At 44.1% G+C, this 15068-nt stretch overlaps 1 protein-coding gene and 2 long non-coding RNA genes across 3 annotated transcripts in view; 1 reads left to right on the top strand and 2 right to left on the bottom strand.

Annotated features, from left to right (window-relative positions):
- frzb (frizzled related protein) overlaps window positions 1–15068 on the top strand; it is a 53848-nt gene that overhangs the window by 23548 nt on the left and 15232 nt on the right. The window lies entirely within an intron of this gene.
- LOC311262555 lies at window positions 1753–2959 on the bottom strand. The gene is made up of 3 exons (XR_014623273.1): window positions 2889–2959; window positions 2203–2267; window positions 1753–1834 (listed from the first exon to the last, which is right to left on the bottom strand). It is a non-coding gene; the product is annotated as an uncharacterized lncRNA (long non-coding RNA).
- Window positions 2973–3675, bottom strand: LOC311262556. Its single transcript, XR_014623274.1, has 3 exons — window positions 3634–3675; window positions 3497–3535; window positions 2973–3058 (listed from the first exon to the last, which is right to left on the bottom strand). It is a non-coding gene; the product is annotated as an uncharacterized lncRNA (long non-coding RNA).

Here is a 15068-nt window from a genome sequence, read left to right as displayed (position 1 = left end):
AAGTTTTTTATACGTCTCACTTGGACGTTGTATAGACGGCTATTAAAGACGTCTAAAAGATGTCATTTACGGACATCCAGAAGACATCCTCTGGGGAGCCAGAATGAAAGTTTTTTATACGTCTCACTTGGACGTTGTATAGACGGCTATTAAAGACATCTAAAAGACGTCATTTACGGACATCCAGAAGACGTCCTCCGGGGAGCCAGAATTAAAGTTTTTTATACGTCTCACTTGGACGTTGTATAGACGGCTATTGAAGATGTCTAACAGACGTCATTTACGGACATCCAGAAGACGTCCTCCAGGGAGCCAGAATTAAAGTTTTTTATACGTCTTTTCTGGATGTTGTGTGGACAGCTAGCGTCATTTATGGACATCCAGAAGACGTCCTCCAGGGAGCTAGAATTAAAGTTTTTTATACGTCCTTTCTGGATGTTGTATAGACGTCAAATAAAGATGTGTTAAAGATGTATAAAACCTTTACTTCTGGCTGTCTTTGGATGTCAAACAATTACGCCTTTTGTAGGCGTTGTATAGATGTCACAGAAAGACGAATTAAGAACCCACATGACATTGAAATCCCAATTGTCCACATTGCTCCATCTTCTAGGATCCATCTTTAAAAAAAAAATATCTTTACTGCAAAATAGTGGCAGTGAGTTACTAAAAACAAGCCATTCTTACTAGTCTTGCATTGTGATATTTCTTAGAAATATAATTGAAATGACAAATTACTTCACTTCTGTGAACCCCCTGGACACTATTCCTGGGGTCCTCAGACCTCCTTTGATACCCACTGACTAGATTGACCATGAAAGGTAACCTTTTAAATATAGTAAGCAGAAGTTACCCGGATGTAATGTAGTCTGATCAAATTAGATAGCAGCTTTACAGCGTCTGTAAAAGAAGTGCTGTCCAATATGTCTAAAATCATTGAATGCCATTAATCATCAGTATGTACAGATAGCTTTTCAACCATTCACAGTAAAACTGACCACTCCAAGAAATAAATTATATATTTTTCAAAATATAGTTTTTATTAACGCAATATATCTCTCTATATTATATGTAAATATTACATATATATATATATATATATATATATATATATATATATATATATATACACATGTATACATGTATATATACATGTATATATATATATATATATATATATAAAATATAATATAAAAAATATAGTATATACATATATTGATCTAATACAATATATTCATATACAATATTATATATTCATATACAATATTATACACACACACACACACACACACATACATATATATAAAAACTGAAAAGTACACCAGCTAAAAGGATGTAAAAGAATGGGCTGGTGCCAACACCGAAGGCAATTATTGGGTGTAGCCACCCCCCCCAACTCTCCCGGGGCCATGTTTGAGATGGTCGGCCACGGCACTTCGTACTTGGGCCTCTGTTGCTGTGGCGTCCCATTTCATGACAGCAGCTACAATGAAAGCAAATAAACAAACAAACAAACAATAAACCCACATGTAAAGTACATAAATACAAATGCCACTATTGAGGCTTACCTTAGCAGGAGACATGTACACATAGTTGAAAATAAAGTAGTCAATGAATCAATTAAATTAAATCAGTTCATAAATAAATCAGAAATCAAGTGACATTACATCAAGCCTGACATTAACCAACATTCCGCTCATTTCATAACAGTACTTTTAAAAAAAGGACCATACCTGTTATTGCTGAAAACATTTTTTTCCCCTCAAACCCAATTTTCTCCTTCTTTCCCTTCCCCTTCATGTTGAAGTTGGTCATTAATTGATTGGTGAAGAGCCTAATTCAAGACAAAAAGAGATATGCAATTATCCTTTGTGCTATATGCACACACATAGGAAGTCAGTAGGCGTACTTAGGGTGTTCAAGGCTAGGCATACTTCGAATCATCAACTGAACTCTCTCAACCTCAAAATCAAAACAAATTGGGGACACAAGACAACCAAGGCAGAGCTAACCTAACATGATCAACTGTTCTGCTCAAATGTCCAAAGACCTGTGTGTCTTGTGAAATATTACAAGTAAATTCAATGTCATTTATATAGCGCCATATTCATAACAGAAGTTATCTCATTGCACTTTTCCTAAAGAGCAGGTCTAGACCATACTCTTTATAATAAATGTGTAATATTATGAGTAAATAAATACCTGTCCAGCACTTTGTGCGTACAGTCCTTAATGTCCTTGCCCCCCACTCTTGCCAGCTGACAAACCTATAATTAAAAACAGACATGCAAACATATTAGGGGTAAAACGGTGAGAACATTTCTATCGTAAGTATCTGTGTAATCCTGCATCACCCTGTTGGGATTCATTTGGCAATAATGATCGGCTCACTGTACATTATCCTTTACTTCAAGGGTTAATCTCCCTCACTTTACGCAGCAGCTGGGATGCAAGACTTGGGACTGTCTTGGTTCTGTAGACCTTTAGAGACACTTAACTACAACTACTACTACTTAACTGTTAATCTCTGCTCTGTCACCAGTACCTGTCTGCTCTGAGCTCAGCCACAACACTCTTCTTTGTTCCACCACACACTCTCTTTAAAAGGAGCCATGCCGCTCTTATAACACCAAGTTTCCATCCAAGACATTTTCTGATATTTCTAACAATGGACTACAATTTCCTTGACTAATCTAACGATTATGCGAAATTATCTCAGTCAGCTCAAACAATTGCAACCAGGCTATCATTTTGACAGGCGTAATTTCAACTTTGAGCAGTACCCAATGCACAAAGCAGTGTTGCCTGTAGCATCGGCATCACTGCAATCTTCATATGAAAATAACTGGCTCAGATGGCATTGGCATTCGAGATTGAAAACAACTTACCAAGGTATCAAATGTTTGGCTGTCTTGAAGAGAAGCTTCCTCTCTCTGGAACTCCTCCAATGTCTCCATCCTATTAATTGCAGTTCCAGTGTTCCAGTGTTCGGCCCTCTGCAATTGTTTAATTGCATCAGTGAGCATCACCAACTTCGTGATGACTATTTTCTGGAACTCTGGCAATAAAGAGAAATACAGAGAAACTTCATTACTCACTGTAATCCTGGTTCTCTGATAACAGCAAGGCATTTCAGCCTGTACGAGAGCGTTCTCTAGCATTCCCAGAAAAATCTCTGAGGATTCAATTAGTTTCTCAACTCTCAACAGGGAAAACTTAACCCTGTATTTGACAAAGCCTTTGATGTGTCATTCAAGAACAAGGTTATCAAGAGATGGTCCTAGACTCAGTGACATAAATGCCCCGTGGCTGTAACATACAATGTGTTATTGCCACAATGCCAAAGCAGCAAGATGAAAACCTGAATTCTGATTAACCAAACAAAGTTACAAAGGCAACGCAATGTAATAAAACATAAAAAAAAAAAACAACAACATTAAAACAAACCAATTAGTCTGTTTGTGACATGGAAATATCCTTGTACTTGTATACTTACTTGCTTCTGGCAGGGGGAATACTGTGGACTGGGAATGACCTGAGGAAAAAAGAATAAAGTGTGTTTTAGCTATCAGTGGGTTTAGAATGTATGTACAATGTGCTACATTGATTGATAAAACCATTGTCATTACTCACTATCGATGGACCAGCTCTCCAGAGCGTGGGACCTGGGTGGACCTGAGCAACCCAAACCAGAAACACGAGTCAGTCAAGTAATGCTAGTAATATTCATGCTAATTTGATGTTCAATAAAACAAGCCAAGTGGAACTGGCAATACGTACGAGTTCTTGACCTGTCCCTGTCTCACTCTTTCACTCAATCACTGGACGACTCAGAGAGAGACGTTGACCTGGTGGAGGTTGATAAGACAGAAAACAGCATAGTGTAAAATATAGACAACTATTGCAACAATCCAGAATCTGTATGTGCACTACATAATGTAGTGACATCAGCCCAGCTGTGTCTTACCTCCTGTCCCTGTCTCACTCTTTCACTCAATCTCTGGACAACTCAGAGAGGTTGGTGGAGGTTGATAAGACAGAAAACAGCATAGTGTTAAATATAGACAGCTATTAAAGAGCAGGAAAATCGTCCTGTAAGGACTCACTCTAACTCTGACAGACATGCTACTGAAACACTGAACACACTGCATGTGTCCACCTGCCGCTGAGGAGCTGCAGCAGCAGGTGGACACCTTCACGGCACTCCTTTCGGGTGGAGGGAGGCGGCGGCTTCTCTCCAGTAGATCAATAGGTCAATCAGTTTTTAAGAGAGCTTAGGACAATTAAGCATCATTTTGAAGCAAATGTTGGTACTTCGACCAAAATTTGTATTTAAAGATTTACATATATATGGCGGAGGACTGCAATGGATTTAAGTCATGTGACTTTATTGCAACATCCTGATGAATTTTAGTATTGGATGCACAATTGTGTGTTGTATTCGAGAAGCTACAGAATTGTATGAACCTCAAAAAACTTAAAATAATGGATATCCTTTAAGACTTCTGTGTATATAAGGTGTATCTGTACACAGACTTAATCCACTTTGGAGACCAGTTGTGTTGAAATGAGCTTGACACAAAGAGGAGGTAGAGGATGAGTACTCACTTCTCTTGGTAGCTACTCTGATGGATGACAGATGATAGAAAGAGGAGAAAAGAGAGTCACATTATTTCACATCATTTGTCTTAACCCTCCTGTGGTGTCCGGGTCAAATCTGACCAATTTACAACTTCATAATCATAAAAAAATTATTTTTCCTCTTGCCTCAAGGCCTTATGATATTCTCCACACTATACACTCACACACATATAAAATTGTTGATCACCACTTTCACTGAATTTTGAGTGGTGGTCTTATCGACTATTCATGTTGATTTTCTGATGTTCTGTGAATGTGGTCTCTGTTTTGATTATTATTATAATTTTCAGTGTCTATTCTTTGGATATTCACTGCAGTTATTCATGTTCACCACTAGTTTAGATACATTATTTACAGCATTAAAAGGTGTTAAAGCTATGGTCTACGATTTGAAAGATTTGTTATTATTAATAACATCATTTAGATGGTGGTTATGACCCAATAGTACCACCCACACAATGTGGAGAGTAAAAGGAACCAAAACAATCCATTCTCTCTAGTGTCTGTAAAACTGAAAAGAAATTGACCAATAGGAACCATCCGGCCCGGATGGCTCCTATTGGATCAATTTTCCGATCCAATCCTCGCTCACTCTCCTGCTCCTGCTCACGTCTGGTCCCGACCCACTTCCGCATTTGAAACTACAAGCGGACAAGAGGTTTGTTTTGCCCTGAGCTGTTCAGCTGCCTCTGCTCGCCCCACCGACAAAGAGTCAAAGAAGTCTGTCACTGAAAAGACACAAACCGGACATGTGAAACAAAGAGGGCTCGAAACGGAATAAACATCGGGTCATCGTTTGAATGGTGGCGAAAGGTCCGTGAAGATATGGACCCGGTGCTGATACAGCGGCGTTTCTGTTGAGCAGGTAACCTTCGTCTTTATTGTGGATGTTGTGACACAGATAACTTTCATGCCGATGCTGCTTATGACTGTGAAAGCTGCCGTTAGTTTGTTTCTGTGTTATTAGACGGTGTCTGTCTCTGCAGTATTGTCAACACTTGTTTACTTGTTCGAGGAGACGTTAGCCTCTATGCTAGCATTGTAAGCTAACAACAAGCTAACATTGCTAACATGTTTACACCAAATCAGCCTATTTATTTGCTCGTGGCAGCTAAATGAAGCAGCAAGTAAGATGAATGAAGGGATGGATGAAACGGATTTATTCGGATTTATTTCCGGATTTTTATCTTATTTGTCCGGATTTATTTCTCCATAACAACCTCTCGCCCGGTCACTGCTCAGCTGTTTTGCTAACCCTCCTCCCGGTCTTGTCTGTTTGTTTTCAACGAAGCCTTTGCTAAATCAATATGATGGATTATCATATAGGCGTTACGATGTGTGTATTTGCGTGTCTTATCTGTCATAAACAAGAGATTACGGTTTACGGACACGTTTGTGTCGCGGTCTGTGTGAGTCTCGGAGCAGCTGTGTGTGTCCTAGCTGCTTTCTGGTGCTACTCAGACAGCAGCGACACACACAGCTGCTCCGAAACTCACACAGGTTTGTTTTTCAGCCACAATGTGGAAGCGATCGTTGTGATGAAAGCTGACGGCAGCATCTGTTAGTCTCTTGGCCCTCACTAACTTTTAGAAGTGGCTAACTTAGCTGTTGTAGCTGATTACGTAGCTGTAAGGTAACGTAGCTGTAGCATGCTAATGACGTTACGCTAGCTTGACTGTGGAGCTTAGCTGTGGACATTGTAATGACTTACAAGATTTACGTTAGTTTCAACGTGCATTGTGATAACTTTATCTGTGAATCCGACATCGTTACTCCGCATTCAAAGCTGGGCTGTATTTGGTTTCTGCCGGCTTGTTGCTCTTGGTGCTTGTTGCGGGACGTATAAAGTTCGTTGAAGAGAAAAAAAAAAGCTTGTAGCAGGAGGGGGTGTGTCGCGGGACTCCGAGGGGAGAGCGATACAAGCTCGGAGGGGAGGGGTTAAGGAGCACAGAGGGGAGGGGTGTGTGGGGGGGGGATGCTTTTTTCAAACCTTTCTCAGATCGTAGACCAGAGCTTTAAATACAATTTGGTGATGATTATGTTTGAATGATGTTTTTTGTGTTAATGTAAGAGCAGACTGGTCAAATTTGACCGGAACACCAAAGTAAGAGGGGAGAAACGAACATAATACAAGGGTTAACTGCTGACATGTGCAAAGTGTCCTTGAGCAACATTTCCCATAACTGCTTATGGAATTTGTTAATGGTGAAAGTTTGAACCAGCAAATAATACACAGTCGGTCAAAGATAAAAGTCAACACGCACACGGCTGCTAGCAAAGAAGTATACTGTATGAAACATGCATTTAACTCGAACACATATTCAAACTACATCCCTGGAATTCATGGAATCATGTTAACGTACGTTGAATTGTCACAGCATCACGTCATGCTAGGCAACCGACAAACTGCTAACGTTAGCGGTCTTTTCACTCACCAGAATGCTATCAAGCCAAACAACCTGAAGCAGCAAGCTATCATTTTTTCCTTGCTAGCTAGCAAGTTCATTTGGAGCAAACAACATTTGAATTAACGTTAACTGGACCAACTGTGACTAATGAAAAAGACTAACGAATGATGACATTTCGGGGAATCACTTAATATAATTTAATATTACAACATACTTACAAAGTCCTTGTTGGGGAGGGCAAGTGCAACTCTCACTTCATGGAAACAGTCTTCCTTGTTGCGGACTGATATATCCGTCCGCGACAGAACTGGAGAAAATGTGTTATAATCCGAGCATGTTCGAACGCTAAAAATCTCAGTATCATGTTATCAAAGTTATATACCGGTTTTTTACTTACAACAAGTCCCAGATATTTTATTACCATCACCATAAAAGTAGAACTGTTTTTCACAGTGGAGGGATATCACAATCTACCTCCCTATTTGCAAACCGGAAGAAGTACCCCAAACCACAATTTCTACAGCTACTCCTACTCACCTGTTTACTTGTCTCACTACATTTACCAGCCCAAATCCATTTCTTTGACAGTTAGTTGTTTGGTTTATTCCTGGCTTTGTGTTTGAGGGACTGTTATCCTCACCTGTCTACCTGCTTGCTACCTTTGTGCCAGCCTGCCTGCATCTGACTACCTGTACCTCTCAGTCAGAGATAATTATTCAGTCAGCATAATTACATTATGTAGAGGAGTTTGAATGCAATGCACAATCGTAGTGAAATATATTAAAGTGCACTGACTTTTTTCAGGGTTTTTTATCAGCTGATTATGGGCTGGCCAGACGTCTTTTCTCAATCACATTTATCAACAAATTCTGGTTGTCAATGGATGATCAGTTTGTGGACAGTATGAACGTCTACTCTCAACTAGTTCTGGATGTCAGTGGACGTTTAGATTATGGCCTTACTGGACACATTTTCTCAGCATCATTTATCAACTAGTTCTGGCTGTCAGTGGACGTCCAGATCATAGCCAGTATAAACGTCTATTCTCAACTAGTCCTGGTTGTCAGTGGACGTCCAGATCATAGCCAGTATGAATGTCTTTTCTCAATGTCATTTATCAACTAGTTCTGGCTGTCAGTGGGTGTCTAGATCATGGCCAGTATGAACGTCTGTTCTCAACTACTTCTGGTTGTCAGTGGACGTCCAGATCATAGCCAGTATGAATGTCTTTTCTCAATGTCATTTATCAACTAGTTCTGGATGCCAGTGGACGTCCAGATCATGGCCAGTATGAACGTCTATTCTCAACTAGTTCTGGTTGTCAGTGTACATCCAGATCATAGCCAGTATGAATGTCTTTTCTCAACTACTTCTGGATGTCAGTGGACATTTAGATGATGGCCTGACTGGACGTCTTTTCTCAGCGTCATTTATCAACTAGTTCTGGCTGTCAGTGGGTGTCTAGATCATGGCCAGTATGAACGTCTATTCTCAACTAGTTCTGGTTGTCAGTGGACGTCCAGATCATAGCCAGTATGAATGTCTTTTCTCAATGTCATTTATCAACTAGTTCTGGTTGTTAGTGGACGTCCAGATCATGGCCTGGCCCGACGGACGTGATATCAACTTGCTTTGGACGTCCACAGACGTTGCCTGCTCAGTGGGAAGTTGCCAAAGACATGACCAGTTACTATGGTACTGTTGTTTGGTCCTGTTGCTTTGTGGGTTGAAGTGTGGGACTTTTCTTTTATTTGACTATGAACACCATCAGACCGACACACCCCTGATCCGCGCCTCTGGCTTCTCCATTCACACAGACACTGTCTCGCCTCTGCTGCCGCTCTGATACTACCTCCATAAGCGGATCGGAGCTCCAGCAAAACTGTCACCCCCCCTCTGCATCTGTAACTTTCACACAGGGTACTTTTCATGTCTCTTATTTGTCGTTTCCTCGCTCCTTGCTTGAACTGGAAATCATTCCTGTCCACCATCTTGCATGTTATCCCAATTCTCTTATTTGTGCTCCGAGGAGCGAGGATCAAGGAGTGAGGAGCAGTCCCTGAGGAGCGATGAGCGAGGACACATAAGAGCTGCCTTCCCGGAAGTCTTTTACCAGCCATACCCTTAGTTATTGACTGGACAATCTGATACATCACAGCATGACTGGAGTTTCATACTGGAGTGAAGACAGATAAAAGATTAAACTCAAGTGTGTCACCATCAACTTTTACATTTTGTTTGTTTGCTGGTTCACCAGCGAGTTAAAATGTGTCAGCCTGACTGTAGGAGAACAAAAGGACCACAAACAACTTTCTACATTTATTACAAACATTTTTCTTTTCATGGTTTGTTTTAAACACGTGAGGCTGATCATTCCTGAGCGTCGGGTTTCATATGTTACATCATTTCCATTTTCCCTGAAACATTTAGCCTGAAAATAGTTTCTAGTGTTCAAAAGACACCATAGTTCTGATTTATTAAATGATGATTTCACAATCAGAATATCAATAAATACAGAGGCAAATCCATCCATCCATCCATTTTCTTCCGCTTATCTGGGGCCGGGTCGCGGGGGCAGCTGCCTGAGCAGGGACACCCAGACTTCCCTCTCCCCGGACACTTCCTCCAGCTCTTCCGGGAGGATCCCAAGGCGTTCCTAGGCCAGCCGGGTGACATAGTCACTCCAGCGTGTCCTGGGTCTTCCTCGGGGTCTCCTCCCCCCGGTGGGGCATGCCTGGAACACCTCCCGAGGGAGGCGTCCAGGGGGCATCCGATACAGATGCCCAAGCCACCTCAGCTGACTCCTCTCGATGTGGAGGAGCAGCGGCTCTACTCCGAGCTCCTCCCGTGTGGCGGAGCTCCTCACCCTATCTCTAAGGGAGCGCCCCACCACCCTGCGAAGGAAACTCATTTCGGCCGCTTGTATCCGGGATCTTATTCTTTCGGTCACGACCCAAAGTTCGTGACCATAGGTGAGGGTAGGAACATAGATTGATCGGTAAATCGAGAGGCTCGCCTTACGGCTCAGCTCTCTCTTCACCACGACGGACCGATACAACGACCGCATTACTGCGGCTGCCGCACCGATCCGCCTATCAACCTCACGCTCCATCCTTCCCTCACTCGTGAACAAGACCCCAAGATACTTGAACTCCTCCACTTGAGGCAGGATCTCTCCCCCAACCCGGAGGGAGCAAGCCACCTTTTTCCGGTCGAGAACCATGGCCTCAGACTTGGAGGTGCTGATTCTCATCCCAGCCGCTTCACACTCGGCTGCAAACCGCCCCAGAACATGCTGGAGGTCCTGGCCCGAAGGAGCCAACAAGACAACATCGTCCGCAAAAAGCAGGGATGAAATCCTGTGGCTCCCGAACCAGAGCCCCTCCGGCCCATGACTGCGCCTAGAAATTCTGTCCATAAATATAATGAACAGAACCGGTGACAAAGGGCAGCCCTGCCGGAGTCCAACATGCACTGGAAACAGGTCTGACTTACTGCCGGCAATGCGAACCAGACTCCTGCTCCGGTCGTACAGGGACCGCACAGCCCTTAGTAGAGGGCCGCCGACCCCGTACTCCCGGAGCACCTCCCACAGAATGCCACGGGGGACACGGTCGAATGCCTTCTCCAAGTCCACAAAACACATGTGGACTGGTTGGGCAAACTCCCATGAACCCTCGAGCACCCTGCGGAGGGTATAGAGCTGGTCCAGCGTTCCGCGGCCAGGACGAAAACCGCATTGTTCCTCCTGAATCCGAGGTTCGACTATCGGCCGAATTCTCCTCTCCAGTACCCTAGAATAGACTTTACCGGGGAGGCTGAGGAGTGTGATCCCCCGATAGTTGGAACACACCCTCCGGTCCCCCTTTTTGAATAGAGGGACCACCACCCCTGTCTGCCATTCCAGAGGCACCGTCCCCGACTGCCACGCGATGTTGCAGAGACGTGTCAGCCAAGACAGCCCCACAACATCCAGAGACTTGAGGTACGCAGGGTGGATCTCATCCACCCCCGGTGCTTTGCCACTGGGCAGCTTTCGAACTACCTCAGTGACTTCAGCTTGGGTGATGCATGAATCCACCTCCGAGTCCCCAGCCTCTGCTTCCTCTATGGAAGGCATGTCAGTGGGATTGAGGAGATCCTCGAAGTATTCCTTCCACCGCCCGACGATATCCCCAGTCGAGGTCAACAGCTCCCCACCTCCACCGTAAACAGTGTTGGTGGAGGGCTGCTTCCCCTTCCTGAGGCGCCGGATGGTTTGCCAGAATTTCCTCGAGGCCGACCGGTAGTCCTCCTCCATGGCCTCCCCGAACCTTTCCCAGGCCCGAACCTTTGCTTCCGCGACCGCCCGCGCTGCAGCACGTTTGAACTGCCGATACCCGTCAGCTGCCTCAGGAGTCCCCCGAGCCAACCAGGCTCGATAGGACTCCTTCTTCAGCTTGACAGCATCCCTTACACTCAGTGTCCACCACCGAGTTCGGGGATTGCCGCCACGACAGGCACCGGAGATCTTACGGCCACAGCTTTGGACAGCCGCGTCAACAATGGAAGTGGAGAACAAAGTCCATTCGGACTCAATGTCCCCAGCCTCCTTCGGGATCTGGTCAAAGCTCTCCCGGAGGTGGGAGTTGAAGACCTCCCCGACAGAGGATTCCGCCAGACGTTCCCAGCAGACCCTCACAGTACATTTAGGTCTGCCAAGTCTATCAAGCTTCCTCCCCCGCCAGCGGATCCAACTCACCACCAGGTGGTGATCAGTTGACAGCTCAGCCCCTCTCTTCACCCGAGTGTCCAAGACATACGGCCTGAGATCAGATGATACGACCACAAAGTCGATCATTTACCTCCGGCCTAGGGTGTCCTGGTGCCACGTGCACTGATGGACACCCTTATGCTTGAACATGGTGTTCGTTATGGACAAACTATGACTGGCACAGAAGTCCAACAACAGAACACCGCTCGGGTTCAGGTCAGAGAGGCCGTTCCTCCCAATCACACCCCTCCAGGTATCACTGTCGTCGCCCACGTGAGCGTTGAAGTCCCCCAGCAGAACGATGGAGTCCCCGGTTGGAGCACTCTCCAGTACTCCTCCCAGGGACTCCAAGAAGGCCGGGTACTCTGCACTGCCGTTTGGCCCATAGGCCGAAACAACAGTGAGAGACCTATCCCCGACCCGAAGGCGCAGGGAAACGACCCTCTCGTTCACCGGGGAAAACTCCAACACATGACGGCTGAGCTGGGGAGCTATGAGCAAGCCCACACCAGCTCGCCGCCTCTCACCGCGGGCAACTCCAGAGTAGAAGAGAGTCCAGCCTCTCTCAAGGAGTTGGGTTCCAGAGCCCAGACTGTGCGTGGAGGTGAGCCCGACTATCTCTAGTCGGTAGCGCTCAACCTCCCGCACCAGCTCAGGCTCTTTCCCCCCCAGCGAGGTGACATTCCATGTCCCCATGGCTAGAGTCACCGTCCGGGGATTGGGTCGCCGGGGCACTCGCCCAGGACAGCCACCCAAAACACACCGCACCGGCCCCTTCTTATCCCTCCTGCGGGTGGTGGGCCTACGGGAGAGCGGGCCCACGTCGCTCTTTAGGGCTGTGCCCGGCCGGGTCCCGTGGGCAAAGACCCGGCCACCAGGCGCTCGCCTGCGAGCCCCAACCCCGGGCCTGGCTCCAGGGTGGGGCTCCGGTGACGCCATTCCGGGCGACGTGAACTTCCTCGATGTATTTTCAATCATAAGGGCTTTATGAACCGAGGCAAATGATTAATAAATAATATAAACCCATTCTGCCAGTTGAAATGGTTCCTGTGCCTCCAAGCAGGCACAATACACAGTTCACAGTATAAATACACAGTTTGCAGTATAAATACACAGTTCACAGTATAAAAACACAGTTCACAGTATAAATACACAGTACACAGTATAATTACAGACTGCAGCTTGTTCTTCATGTGCAGCTGTTTGTTAAACAGGTAACAGACAGAAGATCAAAAAAAATCCAGAAGAAGTTTAATACAGTATGTGGGAAAACACTGCTGGAAATCTGTGTTGGGCAGTCCAGGTCATAAAACTAAACATTGTGATCAATATCAGATCGGCGGGTGGTGGGTGAACATCTCATTAATGAAGAAAACATCCCATTACCTGCGCTATAAGAAACAATAATAATGCGCGTCTCTGTTAACAGAACCGTGCGCAATTCTGCATGCGGCACGTCAGTTTAGCTTTATTGATTATTTAAATCTCTTGACAAGTTTTAGTTCTGTGTTATAATTTAAATGTATATAGATAATAGCATTTTTAAATTCATCTGACGTCTCTACAGCTGTTAAAGCCAACTAACAGCTGTTAAAGCCGACTGACAGCAGATCCAGCTGTGGCAGCTGATCCAGCTGTGATCAGCTGCAGCCGTCATCAGAAACAGACGTTGCTTCACGTGACGCTGCAGGGGACCTCTCTTTTGTCTTAAAACAGATTTCTCGGTCCTCTTTCATCTCATGGTTTCCTCGCGTCTCTCCCTGAATCCTTGGTGGGTGGGACTAAGATGCAAGAAAAGAAGGCAAGTGAGAGAATCGTGGAAACAATTTAAGAGACATGAAAAGTACCCACAGACAGCGAGGCGGAATATCGGTGATTCCTGCACTGAAAGGGAAGTGTGAACGGGGCTAGTGTAATCTCTAATGTTAACTAAGCATCTTAATTTGCTATTCAGTGTTACTGGGTACACAGCTGTGGCAAACTACAGTATGTTAGCTCAGCATGGAGGACAGTTTATCTTGGTAAAAAAGTTAACAGTTTGTGGTAACAAAATGAATTAAAACTGTAAGCAGTGCCCTCATACAACCCTGCACAGTAGTCGGACTTCAACTGTTTGACACACTTCCAAAATGTGTTTTGGACACTGCACAAAAGGGGTCTGTGTCTATTATGTGGCGCTAGAGAAGACTCACTAACACGTTAGGTAGAAGTATATCAAGATTAGAGAGCTAGTGAGCCATTTTGCCCCGCTCGTGGCAGAAACCCATAGAATACATAGATTTACACCACAATTGAATTTTGTACAATTGCACTGCCTTTGGTGCTCAGGCCCTTATGAATGAGCCTGGCTTCCAGGCTAAATTAATTGCTTTATCATATACTGTCCCATTGTTGAAATGAAACATAATGGAAAGGTGTGTCTAAATGTGCATCACATGTTACTGCTGTAATGCTTAAAGCCTACGAGGCTATTTATATATTTGGACAAGCAACTTGTCATCTGAACATGGGGTTGCAATAACCATCTACTCAAATGTTGTTTCTAAGATTACACAGCACTTTATTTGAAACATATCTGTATATGATTTCTTCAGATGTAACTGAAACTAACAAGCATGTTTGCCTAAAGACTGAAATGCTGCCAAAAACACTGGAGATTGGAAACTGTAGTTGACAAAATTATCCCACCACAAGATCCATCAGGAGTTATTTTGGTGCTTCTAAACAGCTGCTAATGGACTTTGTGTTGAGATTGTTTTTGCTACTGTTTTCAACTCTGAACATTGGTTTCAATGGTTTTTAAACCAGCATGGATAAGAATTCCACTGAAAGTGCTTTGAAAATATATCAGCATCTAAATTTTCATGATAACGGGCTAAACGACATCTGCTGATGATCATTTTATATGATTGAATGCCCAGAACAGCTACTGAGGGAACCTTGTAGTCAGATTGTTCTGTCAGTTGTTTTTTTACCTGATTACCCTTAACTATAGAAAAATCTTCACAAGACTCCCAATAATAAAAATATTACTTCTTATTTAAAAGTGAAATATGTTAAAAAAAAATAAAATCTAACTTTATTAAAAGTTAGCCTCTCATTAGAGAATAAATTCATGGAAAGGCAACAGGTAGATATAGCAATCGCACACAGAACCCCCCAGTTATCAACTGTAAGTCTCATATTAGTTACTTCTTTATTGTTGTTATTTACTCCTGTATGTCTGAAGTACTTCAGAATAAGGATATTTCACTCTCTTGACTGAA

The sequence above is a fragment of the Pagrus pagrus genome, assembly GCF_965226575.1.
Source record: "Pagrus pagrus genome assembly, chromosome: 9".
NCBI lineage: Eukaryota > Metazoa > Chordata > Actinopteri > Spariformes > Sparidae > Pagrus > Pagrus pagrus.
This window is presented reverse-complemented; position numbering and strand designations above follow the sequence as displayed.